Source organism: Triticum urartu, chromosome 6, assembly GCF_003073215.2.
Source record: "Triticum urartu cultivar G1812 chromosome 6, Tu2.1, whole genome shotgun sequence".
Classification (NCBI taxonomy): domain Eukaryota; kingdom Viridiplantae; phylum Streptophyta; class Magnoliopsida; order Poales; family Poaceae; genus Triticum; species Triticum urartu.
Genome location: NC_053027.1, coordinates 152,956,992 through 152,970,632, shown reverse-complemented (window position 1 = coordinate 152,970,632; position 13,641 = coordinate 152,956,992).

Here is a 13,641-nt window from a genome sequence, read left to right as displayed (position 1 = left end):
GTATCATCACAGAAGTGTATTTTTTTGTAGTGCATCCCGCTGTAATCCCTACTTGAACATGGTGCTTTACGCCACATATTATGATCCAATGATGTGTTGCCATCCTATGATGTTTTGAGTAGATATCCTTTGTCTGTGGGTTGATTGATGATCTAGATTGGTATGAGTTGCATGGTTTATTTTGGTGTTGTCCTATTGTGCCCTCCGTGTCGCGCAAGCGTGAGGGATTCCCGCTGTAGGGTGTTGCAATACGTTCATGATTCGCTTATAGTGGGTTGCTTGAGTGATAGAAGCATAAACCCGAGTAAGGGGGTTGTTGCGTATGGGATAAACGGGACTTGATGCTTTAATGCTATGGTTGGGTTTTACCTTAATGATCTTTAGTAGTTGCGGATTCTTGCTAGAGTTCCAATCATAAGTGCATATCATCCAAGAAGATAAAGTATGTTAGCTTATGCCTCTCCCTCATATGAAATTGCAATGACGACCACCAGTCTTGTTAACAATTTCCTAAGACAATTCTGCACACCGATCCTCCATTATCCCACACTCGCTATTTATAATATTTAGTAATATATTCTAACTTTAAGATAACAACACCTACTTTTATATTTTATCTCTCCGATACCATGCAAAGTTACCCTCTTCATACCCATAACTTAGTTTTATTTCTAGTTTCTAGTTGGAAGCAAACGTTCGGTGTACGTAGAGTCGTGTCAGTGGTAGATAGGACTTGAGAGATTATTGATCTTACATTTAGCTCCTTGTGGGTTCGACACTACATTCTTATCACCTCCACCTTTGGGAATTGCTACGATGATTCCCTGCACTTGGGGATTATCAATAGCCTCCTTGGGTCCTCGTCTTCCCTTTTGGGCAATCATTGAAGTAGTGTCCTGAATCTTTGCACCTGAAACATGTGATATGACTCAGGTCCTTTGTAGAAGTTGGGTTGTTCCTAGAATCCAATCTATTTCTCTTCCTAGACCTTTCCATGCCGATCAGGGCTTCTATTTCCTGTGGGTCATTCTCTACTTCCACTGTCGGGAATTCTACTAGATCCCCCTTCAAACAATTCTGGGAGATGTGTCCTTCTTCTCCACATGAATAGCATGACTCGGTGTAGGGTTTAATTGGGTCTTCTTCGGGTGTGTCCTCCACCTCTTCCTTCATCACAGGTTCTTCTAAAATTTCCATGAGGGATCCTTTCACTTCTTATTTCTTCTGCTGGATGGTTCTTTGAACCACGGGGTAAATGTGACACTGAGCAGGGTAGTGGGTAGTCCCTTCACACAAGAAACAAGAAATTGTCCTAGTTGGGCATTCTTCATCTGGGTGACTTTCTTCATAATGAGGGCATTCATCCTTGTGTTCTTTATGGTTGTGTCCTATTTCTCCGCAGAGCTTGCATGCACAAGGTTTCTTCATATCCTTTCCATAAGACTTCAATTTCTCGGACACAAGACGAGACCTTTGCAGAGTCAACTTAAATTCTTTCCAAGTGGTTACTCCTTGCCATCCTTTGATCGTTTGGTACATCCTCCACCAAGTAGCAGCACCTCTTTCAAAGCACTGAAGAGCATGCTGGGTCATATCCTTTCCGGCTATAGTGTTATTCTGATCTTCCATGTTTTTAATCCATCGTCTGTCTCCAATTGACTTATTCGTCCCGGAAATGTGAGTTCATCTCCATTCATCCTCTATTGGTTTCAAGGTTTTGGGGTGAGATAAGAGAGATAGAGAGGGATACACACAATACAAACAATAGTTTTGAAGAGACATATTTTACTTTGTGGCTATCGGAAAAACATCAAACAAATGACAGCACACAATCGTCGTATCTAACATAAGTATATAACAGGGGTTTTGTCTTCTAAAGGTCAATAAATCTTCAAAGTCACCAAACTCCTCAAGTCTTGTTCATGTCATCGATGGGCTTCTTCCAATCGTGCTTGACCTTCTCAAGTTCTTTTGCTAGATCATTTCTGTTGACGCGAAGTCTCTCGTGACGTCCTTTAATATTCTGGAGTTGCATTCCAAACTTCTGGGTTTCAATATGCTTGGCATGAACCATGGTCCTACTATCCTTCAATTCCAGAAGAATCTCCGGTATCTTGAGGTTTTGCTCCTCCAGCTTGGCTACTTTCAGCTTCTGGGTCCTGGGTTCTTCATGAAACACTTCCTTGTCAAATACGGCTTCCTAAAGGTCCATCTTAAAATTCTTGATGTAATACTCCAGATCCCGGTGACACACCAGCTAAGGTGAAAACTTCATCTTTTGCTGATAGGTGCTCCATTAGCCCTTTTGTCATCCAATCCTTCCGAAGAAATGCATGCTTAACTCAGCCCGGTGACAATAGCATAAGCGGGCGATAACATCATGGATAGTCATGTTTATGCCCATGTCTCTTCCATGAGCTATCATTCCATAGTTGATATCTCCTGCCTTAGGGTTTTCTTGACAAAAACATTGAGTTTTAACGCTCCATGTTTCGGTCTTTCTCCGACACACCTTGATCTCGAGTATTGACAACTTCAATAGTCTGACAAGTTCCATAAGGGTAGCCTTCCTTGGTCACACAACTCTAGAAATTCTTCAGATCCTTTAATTTCTCCTAGTCTTCAGAGTCTTCAACTGTTGTCGTTTCCATTATCATAATGCACGGTAAAAATCCTCTTCATTCCGAAGTGGTCTTAGCTGTCCAATATCTTGTACTTCTTGGAGTGGTCTCATCAGTCGAATCTTCATGCGGTCAAAAGGGAAAAATGATACTGTAAAACTAAAAGCGAATATTTGATGAAGCTCAGAAAGGAAGAGAGGTAAAGGATCTTTTTGAAAATAAAGTTTTAGAGAAAATCTTTCCTAAGGGCTTACCTGTTTCTATGGGTCACGTCCTAGAGTCAACATGTGCTCTGATACCATCTTGTAGCAACCAGACCTCAGATGGTCAAGTCTCTGTGCTTAAGTGTCATCCCTGGATTGGTATGCTAACACACACAATACTCGAGGATTCATAACAGAGGTAAATCACATGTATAAAGTAACGTAAATACTATTACCTCAATCCATATAGCGGAAGTAACAACAAGGTAGTGGATTCCCATCAACACCAACGGCAAAGTTGAGTGTAGAAATCGTAACCCTAATGTATCACTTACTCGTCGTAAGATTCTTGCAACATGAGACGTTGCATCCATGTAGGTCAGTACATTGAATGTACTGGCAAATTCACATCATAGAGTAATAATGAGAATTGTCTATCTCTATATGCATATTTGGCTGGTGGAGGCTCTAAGTTTAATTTTTGCATAAAGCCAATTTTCCCCTACAACAACGGAATATATTTTATTTGACTACAAAGTTTATTGAAAACATTGAGAAGGTAACCCCAACTCAATCCCAAAATAATATTAATAACCCAACAAATTAATTAAGTAAACTGATGAGATCAACAATATAATTCAAGAACCAGATACTCAAGATGTCCATAACCGGGGACATGGCTAATAATGATTAGTTTGTACACTCTGCAGAGGTTTGCACACTTTTCCCCACAAGACTCGATCTCCTCCATTGAATTTCTCGCACTACACATGGTGTTGGAGAAACAGATGACCGAGGTACAGTCTTTCAGAAGCATTAACTCTTTATGACTGGTAGACTGTACGACCTACATCCCCTAGATCTGCTAGTCTACCACTAATAGAGGTCACACAACATACTCAACTATGTTAGAGCCCATAATGGCTTGTGGCTGCACACGGAAGTTTCCAGCATGAATAACATTATGATCCCTTTGCACTTGGGTGGCGAACAATAGGATGATCACATGGATACCCAGGGATCTCCTAGGACAACACTGGATTCCCCAAGTGTCCGAGCAAACCACTGGGTGCTCCAGGGTGCCCCAACCATTCCATCCAGATGTGAGTTAAAGTTGCCACCTTAAAGTTACCCTTAATTATTATCTCTCACAACTTGCATGATTCTCACATACCAATCCACGTCTACTAGCATGGCTAAGCAATAAGTGCGTAACCTATAATCCTGGGGTGATCGAAGGTAATAGGTTCCTACCTCATCAACTACATAGCAAATCCCAATTCCCAATCCTACTCATGCAAATCTTTGAGGGGTGAAACTAATGCATAAAAACTGGGTATGAAAAGTATAATCAGAGTGTGAACTTGCCTTATACTATTGATGAAGATTCCTCGCACTCATAATTGCTGATAGTTCTACTTGTCACACTCCGATCAATCTATCGTAAGCAAGCAATTTTATCCACACATAAGCAATTACTCAAAAGAACTGAAGAAAAAATCTCGGAAAACTTCGAAAACAAGCAATTAACTCTTGCAACATAAAACAAATTCTAACAGTACCAAAATTGGGTGGATTTGGCCTTATCAAAAAGTTTAGGTCAATAGCTTCAATTAGCAAAAAGAATCAACTGAATCGGAGTTATGAAACTCAAGTTATGGACAAAAGAAGTTCAAATTCAAATCTGTTTGAATTCAAATTTTAAAACTTTCAAAAATATTTTTAGTTTGTTTCTCTGGATAGATGAGATCAAAATGAAGAATTTGGCATTGGTTTCGTCAAATTTGGACAAACGGTTGAAAATTTGTGAAAGTTTGAAAATCAGGGACTAAACTAAAAAAATAAACTGTAGCTAGGTCCCTGGCCACGCGTCAGAAAAATTTTGGGTGAAAACCATTCGCTGTGAGGGTAATCGAGCGAACGTCCACTACCTGGGGCATACCGGTTCAAAAATAAAAAAACAGAATGTTCTAATCCTATCCATCTAACCTAGATCGGACGGTCGAGATGGACAGTGGCTTACCGCGGCGGCGCTCGTCCAAGAGCATGAGGCGGTGCTACGCGGCAAGGCGAAGACGATGGAGGTGGCGGCGTCGGTGGAGGGCGGCGGTGGAGCGCGGGGCGAGGCGGCAGATCTTCGGCGGAGCTCGAACTCCGGCGAGAGATGTGCGGGGCGTGGGGAGGCGAGGGCGGCTGCGTTTCGAGGCAAAAAAGTGGCCGGAGCCTCGGGTATTTATAGGAGGCGTGGCTTGGGCAAGGGGAATCCTCGGGATAGATACCCGAGTGGATTCGAACGGCGTCGGCTCTATCAAAATTTTCAAAAAAATAATATACTATAGGCATATAATAAAAATATACTATATGCATACAGTTTTTACAGAAAATAAAATAAAAACCAAATAAAATAAAAATATACTATAGGCATATAATATATCAAAATTTTCAGAAAAGAATTTCTACAACATGAACATTTTTCTAACATCAAATAAAATCCACAAAAAATTAAATAAAGCGAAGAGTGCTACTAGTGCAATAAAAACCAATAAAAATCAATTTAAAAATACCAAAATGATTTCAAATTTCATTCTCTCCAATTTTTTACTGTAGGGAATCATTTTACCCTATTTTCCATATATTTTATTTTTGGGGGAAAATAATTTGAATAAAACCCAAATTTTCTACTGTAGGGAATCATTTTACCCTATTCTCCAATTTTCTAGTATAGGGACTTTAAATTTGCATCTTTGAACTCCCAACTCATATTTCATATGTTTTGAAGAAGTCATATTATCTTCTCTCATGAAAATTATTGAGTTGCATAAAGTTCCTGAATTTGAAATATTTCCAAATGAAATTCAAATATTTTCAAAAATGTTTTTTATTTATTTAAATGGAAGAAGTCATATCATCTTCACTCTAGGGTTTTGTATTTGAAAAAAATGAATTCATGGTGATCAAAATGCAAGGTGAAATTTTGGGAAAGTCATTTCATTCCCTCTCATTTAACTTTCAAAAAGTTTCGAATTGCAATCAATTTCACACATCACAACCAAACAAACAATTAGAACTACTTAATTAATATAACATTCCAAAATTTAGAATTTTGGGATGTTACCGCTTCTTTTTGAAATTTTGACACGTGAAAATCCTATAACTACGATTATTTTGGAATGGAGGAGCTAAATTTGAATGTATTTTGTACACGACTATATATGCTATTATGTACAAAAGCAGAGCAAAGATTGGTGACCCTCATAAATTAGGTATGATTTACAAATGCCATGATATCGAATTCAAATAATTGAATGGACTTCATGTTGAATTTGAATTTTTTCAAACCACCTTAAGTTGAATTCAAATGTATGCTAGTTCATAGCTAGCTATTTATAATGTTCATTGTGTAACTTCCACATGTATAATGTGCTTTACACACACAACATGAACTATACTCATGTTTATATTCGATTGCTAAAGCGATGCATTGTCTGGAGTTCAAAACACTAACTATGTGGATCAATTATGTCGAATAATACCATAGACATGCTCAAATTCGATAGAATCTAGATGTCTGATGGATCAATGACCATTCCTTACTTGAATTGCAAATATCATGGTCCCATCCTAATATTTGGATACACTTTATATCTTTAATCAATGTGTACATCAGTCTTCTACGTGTAGTTTCACTCTCCATCGGTGGTCTCTCACACATGCTCACACACTCTCTCCCGAGGTGTCTTTCTCGCAGACATGCTATCGATATAACCCTCCCTCCCTCTCCTAACCATTTACAACTGTTTTCACTAACCTTTATCACAAGCTGTCGGTGCACAAAAGGAGGGGTCCTATTTTGTACCCCTTTACTTGTGCGCGGGCAATTGGATCCGTGTCTGCAGCCACACCTAGCAGAGTAGAGGAAGGAAGCAAAGACACAAGACAACCAGAGCAACGCCAAGCCAGAAACATGAAAAGCAGAAGGGAGAGGTGAGCTCCCCCCGCAAGAACCTTGCCGGGCAACTTGCCCAACACCAGCAGAGCCGCCATCCCTTGATCCCAAGAGTTCCAACACCATCAACCACTTTGGAACCGAGGCTCAGGACGCACCTCCATGGTGGCATGCAGATATTTGTGGCAACTAGAGGCACACAAGACTAGATGATAACCAGAAGACGACGATCCTCGGCAAGATCCTTGCCAAGGATACCACGAGACCCCTGGCAAGACTCTTGCTGGGGACGACCACGATACCACGGCAAGACCCTTGCCGGGGCCCCGACGAGACTCTTGCCAAAGACATGCGCGGGGCCGTGGCCAGGCCCGCATCTGCCAAGACTCCACCACCGTTCCCATGCAGCTGCCAGCCCACCAGCTAGGCAGGCACCTGCGTGGCGACATGCGGCCTCTAGGCTGACTCGGCAAGCACCTGCGTGGTGCCATGCGAATCTTCATGAAGACTCTACCATCGCACCAATCAGCAGCTAGCCAGCGTGGCGCTACACGCCTCGTCAGTGCGGACGTGCGCCGAAGCCAGGCGAGGCGGCGATAGCTGGGACGAGCTTCCTTGCCGTCCCCGATAAAGCAAGAAGGGCACGTCGGCAGCACATTAAATGCCTTTGTCCTACGGTGCCAGGAGATAGACTCGACTATTGTATAGCTTTCCACCTCCTATGTGTCACTGCGGCAGCCCCTATGGCTATAAAAGGAGGCCCGCAGCGTACTGAAGGGGGATTTCGATTTTTTAGACCCTGCACGCCTTGTAGCTAGTCCAAGAACACCAGATAAAAACAAACCAGCAGGAGTAGGGTATTACGCATCACTTGCGGCCCGAACCTGGATAATCCCCATGCGTTGATCTCTCAATCCTGCTCTTTCCACAGCCCTGCGCCCGCCAACCGTAGAAAAAGGGATTCCTCGTGATCCCATACGTGTAATTTCCCCCGACATCTTTGGCGCGCCGGGTAGGGGGCGCAATCTCTGAAAATCCGGTTTAAAGGTTAGCACACCAACTTCATCATCTCCATGGCCCCAAGAGAAAGGGGATCACAGCGATCGACTCGTCCGGGGCCGGCTTGTCCGCGCCAGCACGAGCAGATGGCCGGGTGCCCACGGATGGGGCCGGAGACGTGCGCCGCGAGCATCCACGACATTCTGGTGATCGGAGCTAGGCGAGCGGCGTCGTCCGAATCCGAGACGACGAGCCATGCGTTGCTGGGTCCGGGGAGGGGCCGTGCTACCCACGGGCGGCGCAGCAGCCTCTACGGCACCCCAGCTGGCGCCCGCGCCGCGCCCTTCCCAGGCCGCGTGCGATGAGCAACACTGTGATGCCGGAGCCCCCGGGCACTGGCGCGGAAAGAGCCCTATGCGCCACTCGCAGGAGGAACCAGGCTGGGGTGTGCACTCAGACGCCGGTGCAGGCGGCGCGCAACCACGAGACCGTGACAGAGCCCCTTCTAACCAGGTTAGAAGTCGGAGCGCATCACGGTCTATGCAGATCTCGCCGCCGCCTATGCGAGCAGAAGCGCTAACGCGCGTGCAGCTGCTCGTCGACTTGCCCCCTGCTGTGGAGAAGCTCGATGACTGGAGAGCCACCATCCGAAGCCTTGTCAGCTTTGCCAACAAAGACGAGCCGCTCCCCAGCGGGACCCTCGCACCGGCGTCCTAATGAGCCAGTGGATGCCGGCGGTGGGGGGACCAGAGACGCTATGACCACGGTGCACTCCCCCCACCCGCGGCTGCGACAACAGCCACCGGCCCGTCGACCCGACGTAGGTGACAACTTTCCACCGCATCGTCTGACCCACGAACCCGCCGCGACCAACATCAAGTCCTTCGGGAACAGGCCCAGGAAGATGCTCGAACTACCATCGAATGACGATAGGAGACGCACCATCAGTTAGATCGGCATGTGGGGCCTACTATGGACCACCCGGCGACCTGCCTTATGAGGTGGGTTGTCTAGCCTTTACCCGAGAGCTGTTGCAGTTCCAGTGGCCCTCCCACCACACGTTCAAGCCCGATGTTGGCGAGAAGTACAACACCAAGACCCACCCGTCGGAGTTCCTCAGCATCTACACCATCGCGATGCAAGTTGCTGGAGCTCGCGACGGCAAGGTGCTTGGCAATTACTTCCCGTTGGCACTCAAACCCAACGTCATGTCGTGGTTGATGCACTTGCCAGTGGATTCCATTTCTTCTTGGTCGGATTTGTGTCATGAGTTTGTTGGCACCTTCACTGGAGGCCACCAAGCTCATGGCCAGGCAAGCAATTTGCACATCATCCCCCAGAAAGAACGAGAAAACCTGCGCAAGTACATACAGTGGTTCAACCGAGTGCACTAGAACAACCCAGATGTTCATCCCGCCGCAGTTATCAGCGCATTCCATCAGAATGTGCGCAACCTCAAGATGCGTGAAGAGTTGGCGATGAATAAGGTCAAGGAAGTACCCCGGCGAGGACGCCGATGCGGAAACTGACTCCACAGACGAAGACACCACCGCCCCGACAAAAAAGGGCCGGTGCCGCAACAGGAAGCGCAAGGGCAAGACTGTGCTTGCCATTGAGGGATCCAGTGAGCTCGGCACCGCCAAAAAGGCAAAGGCTGATGACCTCGACAAGGAGGTTGCCGGGTGTGCCGCCTGCTTGGCCCTGGCAGCCACCGTCAAGCCAGGAGGCTCCGACAAGTAGTACTGCAAGATCCACCGCACCAAGGGCCATGACCTCCAGAACTGCTAAAAAGTTGAGCTGCTTGCTGAGAAGCAGAAGGCTGAATATGAAAGGCGAGACAAGGAAAAGGGCAAGGATGGTGCTGAGGGATCGGGTAAGAAGCATGGCGGCCAAGGGGGTCGCTGTCGGTGTCAAAACCGGCGGATCTCGGGTAGGGGGTCCCGAACTGTGCGTCTAAGGCAGATGGTAACAGGAGGCGGGGGACATGATGTTTACCCAGGTTCGGGCCCTCTCGATGGAGGTAATACCCTATTTCCTACTTGATTGATCTTCATGATATGAGTATTACAAGAGTTGAGCTACCACGAGATCGGAGAGGCTAAACACTAGAAGCTAGCCTATGGTATGATTGTTGTTGTCCTACGGACTAAAACCCTACTATTTATATAGACACCGGAGGGGCTAGGGTTACACAGAGTCGGTTACAAGGGAGGAGATTTACACATCCGAATCGCCAAGCTTGCCTTCCACGCAAAGGAGAGTCCCATCCGGACACGGGACGAAGTCTTCAATCTTGTATCTTCATAGTCCAACAGTCCGACCAAGGGATATAGTCCGGCTGTCCGAGGACCCCCTAATCCAGGACTCCCTCAGTAGCCCCTGAACCAGGCTTCAATGATGACGAGTCTGGCGCGTAGATTGTCTTCGGCATTGCAAGGAGGGTTCCTCCTCCGAATACTCCATAGAAGATTTTGAACACAAGGATAGTGTCCGGCTCTGCAAAACAAATTCCACATACCACCGTAGAGAGTATAATATTTCCAAAAATCTAATCAGCTGACAACTTTTCATAACATGACATCACGCCATGGCTTCGGTTATTATTCTAACCATTTTTCTCAACCAGCTACTACACATATTGCGAGGCGGTTTTCTTGGCACGTCTTGTCGAAGCAGAGATCATGTCCCCTTATCACGGGATTCTCATCAATACGGGCGTGGGTAAGCCAACCGCACTATCAATCACGACGCTTGGGGAATAAGCGAGTTTTACCAGGCAAGTGGGGAGGCACGCAGTTCTACCGCCCTTATAAAGGGATAATGACTCCTCTTTTTTACCCACGCCTTCTTCTCCTCTACCCATCCATTCTTGCACACTCGAGCTCCAGCGCCCAAGTTCGCATTTTCTCCGAAGAACCACTCCAAATATGTCTGGAGCGGGAGGCAAGTGGATGGCCTCTACCGTCCGGAAAAAGGACATCAAGGAACTTCGGGAGGCCGGGTATCTAGCCCAGGAAATCGGCCACCGTCTCCCGACGGTGGGACAGATCGTCCCTACCCCGAAACCCCACGAAAGGTTCGTATTCCTCCCTCATTTTATCCATGGGCTAGGGTTTCCCCTCCACCCATTTGTTCGCGGCATCATGTATTATTACGGGATCGATTTTCATGATCTATCCCCAATTCCTTCCTCAATATCTCGACATTCATTGTCGTGTGCGAGGCTTTTCTCCACATACCGCCACACTTCGGCTTATGGCTGAAGATCTTTAATGTGAAGCCAAAGGTAGTGGGCGGTGAGCATGCTGAGTGTGGGGGCGCTATCGTGAGAAAGATGACCAACGTCACATGGCCAACAGGTACCTTCAATGACTCCGTCAGGGAGTGGAAACAGGAGTGGTTTTACATTACTGAGCCGCGCGGTGCGAAGTGGGCCGCTGCTCCCGAGTTCTGATCCGGAGCCCCTCTGTGGCTCACGTCCTGGCTCAAGAAGGGCCTGGACTGGTCTTCGCCCGACGAACAGTTGGCGCTCCGGACACGCGTCAAGGGTATGGATAACAAGAATATCGAACATGTCAATGTAGTCCAGGTGATGTTAGTCCGCCGGATCCTACCTTGCCAACGCTAGACTTGCAATCTATGGGAATTCGATCCGGCCAAGCACCAGACCCTGCGAGAGCTCTTTGGCTCCTCGCACGAAGACATCTGGACGATGCTTTTTAAGCCCGGCAAATCATGGCCGGACTCGGCCGAGGACCGCGGGTACCAACTGTCCCGCCCTGCAAGCTCGGTATGTTACCAAACATTTTATTCGCATAACTCAAGGGAAATGCTTAATGTGTTTTACACAACTTCTCCTAGGGATGGACGAAGAAGGCGGGGCGGATCCAATGTTCGGCCCCGCTGCCCGAAGAACCGGCCGGCCCACTTCTGATGAAGATGTTGGACCCGCCGCCTTACAAGGTGCCGGAGAAGAAGACTGAAAAGGAGGCCAAAAAGACCCGGGGCGGTCTTCATCACTGTGCCCGACCCGCCTCCGAAGAGGACGAGGAGGAGGAAGGCGAATCCCCAGTAGGGGGATTAAAGAAGAGGACGGCCTCCGTACACTTGGAGGCCGAGTCGCCTAAAAGGGGAAAAACTCTTCTTCCAGAAGAGTCCACTGCCGTCGCAGATAGCAGCCCGGTGTGGGATCCTAGGGCCCATCCCCTAGTGAACTCGTAAGTATATAAAATCCGAACACGTTCATGTGTCCGGACCCATCGTGGCATAGCATTTTAACCTGAGCCATATTTTTGTAGTCCGACGGGGTCCCGTTCCGAACAATCCTCATTCGAGAATTTGCTGAGCTCGGATGCTATGGAGAGCAGGACGCCTCCGCAGGACCCTCCCCCTAAACATGTGATCAACAATGAGGCTTCGTCCCAGAGGGACTCCGTCCAAGGAGGGCGGAGAAAATTGTGAAGGCGGCGCCTGGAGGTTAAACTTCAAGGGCCGGAGACATGGGGGAGAAGATCCCCGTAGGAGTCGACGGTGGGGACCATCTTGAATTCGGCCCCCAGCCGGACACAGTTTTGGAGACCAATACGGCTCCGGAATTAAGCAGGCGGCCTTCCTCGACTGGAGAGGGCGTCCCTGTTCCACCGGCGACCTTTGTCCAACCAGAGGTGCCGGGTGCGTTATTGGCGGCGCTGAAGAGCGCCTCCATCGTCAATGAACACCATGCCATTATGTGTGCGGTGATCGAGAAGATTCAGTCCACTGAAAATGGGCTGAATGAAGCCTGTATCAGCCTTATAAGAGGTTTTGAGGCATGTTTTATACGGTTTCGAAGAGTTTCATAGTATGGATAGTAGCCCCTGATACACTATCTGGTGAACGAAAGAACCAGACAGAGGATCAAATATATTTTTTGCAGGAAGACCCATTTGGTGACATCTATCTCTCTTCTTTTGTAAGCAGGCGTCTATAGCGGCTACTGCCGCTCATACCGTGGAGGTTTCCAGACTGAATCAAAGTCTGGAGTGAGCCGAAGCGGAGCTTGGCCAGTTAAAAAGGCAGTTGGAAGATCAACAAGGTATGCACAAATCTTGGTTGCGTTCGGTGCGAATGAATTTTCAGTATGAAAGAATATGTGTCAGGATTTGCGCCAGGGGTGATGACCGAAGTCGAGGCTCTGAAGAAGGCTGTTGTCGAGGCCGAGGAAAAGGCAGCCGCAGAGCAGGCTCTTCGTGAGAACCATGAGGCCAAGGTTGTGGAAGCTAGGCGAGAGCTCCAAGAGGCCATGAAAAAATGCGAGACCCTGGAGCAGAGTTTAATGGAGAAAGAATCTGAACTCACTAGGGCTCATTAGGCGGTGCGCGATGCCCATGGGGAAACCTAAGGCGCCCTACAGGAGATCCAAGAGGCAAGGGAGATCACGGCGGGTAAGGTCCTTTTCCACGTAAAGCAAGTATTTTAGGAGAAAATAATGCTTTATAATTTTAAGTTCGGATTTATCCAGGGGTATTTGGGGAACTTCCTCGCAGCATATCTGATGCCGCCCAATTCTACCGAGCCGAAGAGGGGAATACTGTGGATAAGCTCTTCTGGTCGCAGTATCTGGCACCGAATTATCCGGTAACTTTTACCGATCAACTGAAATAGCTGATCGAACTACATAAGGCGGCCGAACTAGCCATGAAGGATTTGATTATCCAGCTATGGCCCGCCGAGCCGATTCCAGGTAGCTACTTCGGGCTCGTGAAGGGACTTGTTAGTGCCTGCCCTCGACTTGACGTCATCAAGCGGTTGGTCTACATAGAAGGTGCACGAATGTCCTTTGCCCGCGCAAAGGTGCACTGGGGGAAGATGGATGCTGAAAAGCTGATGACCG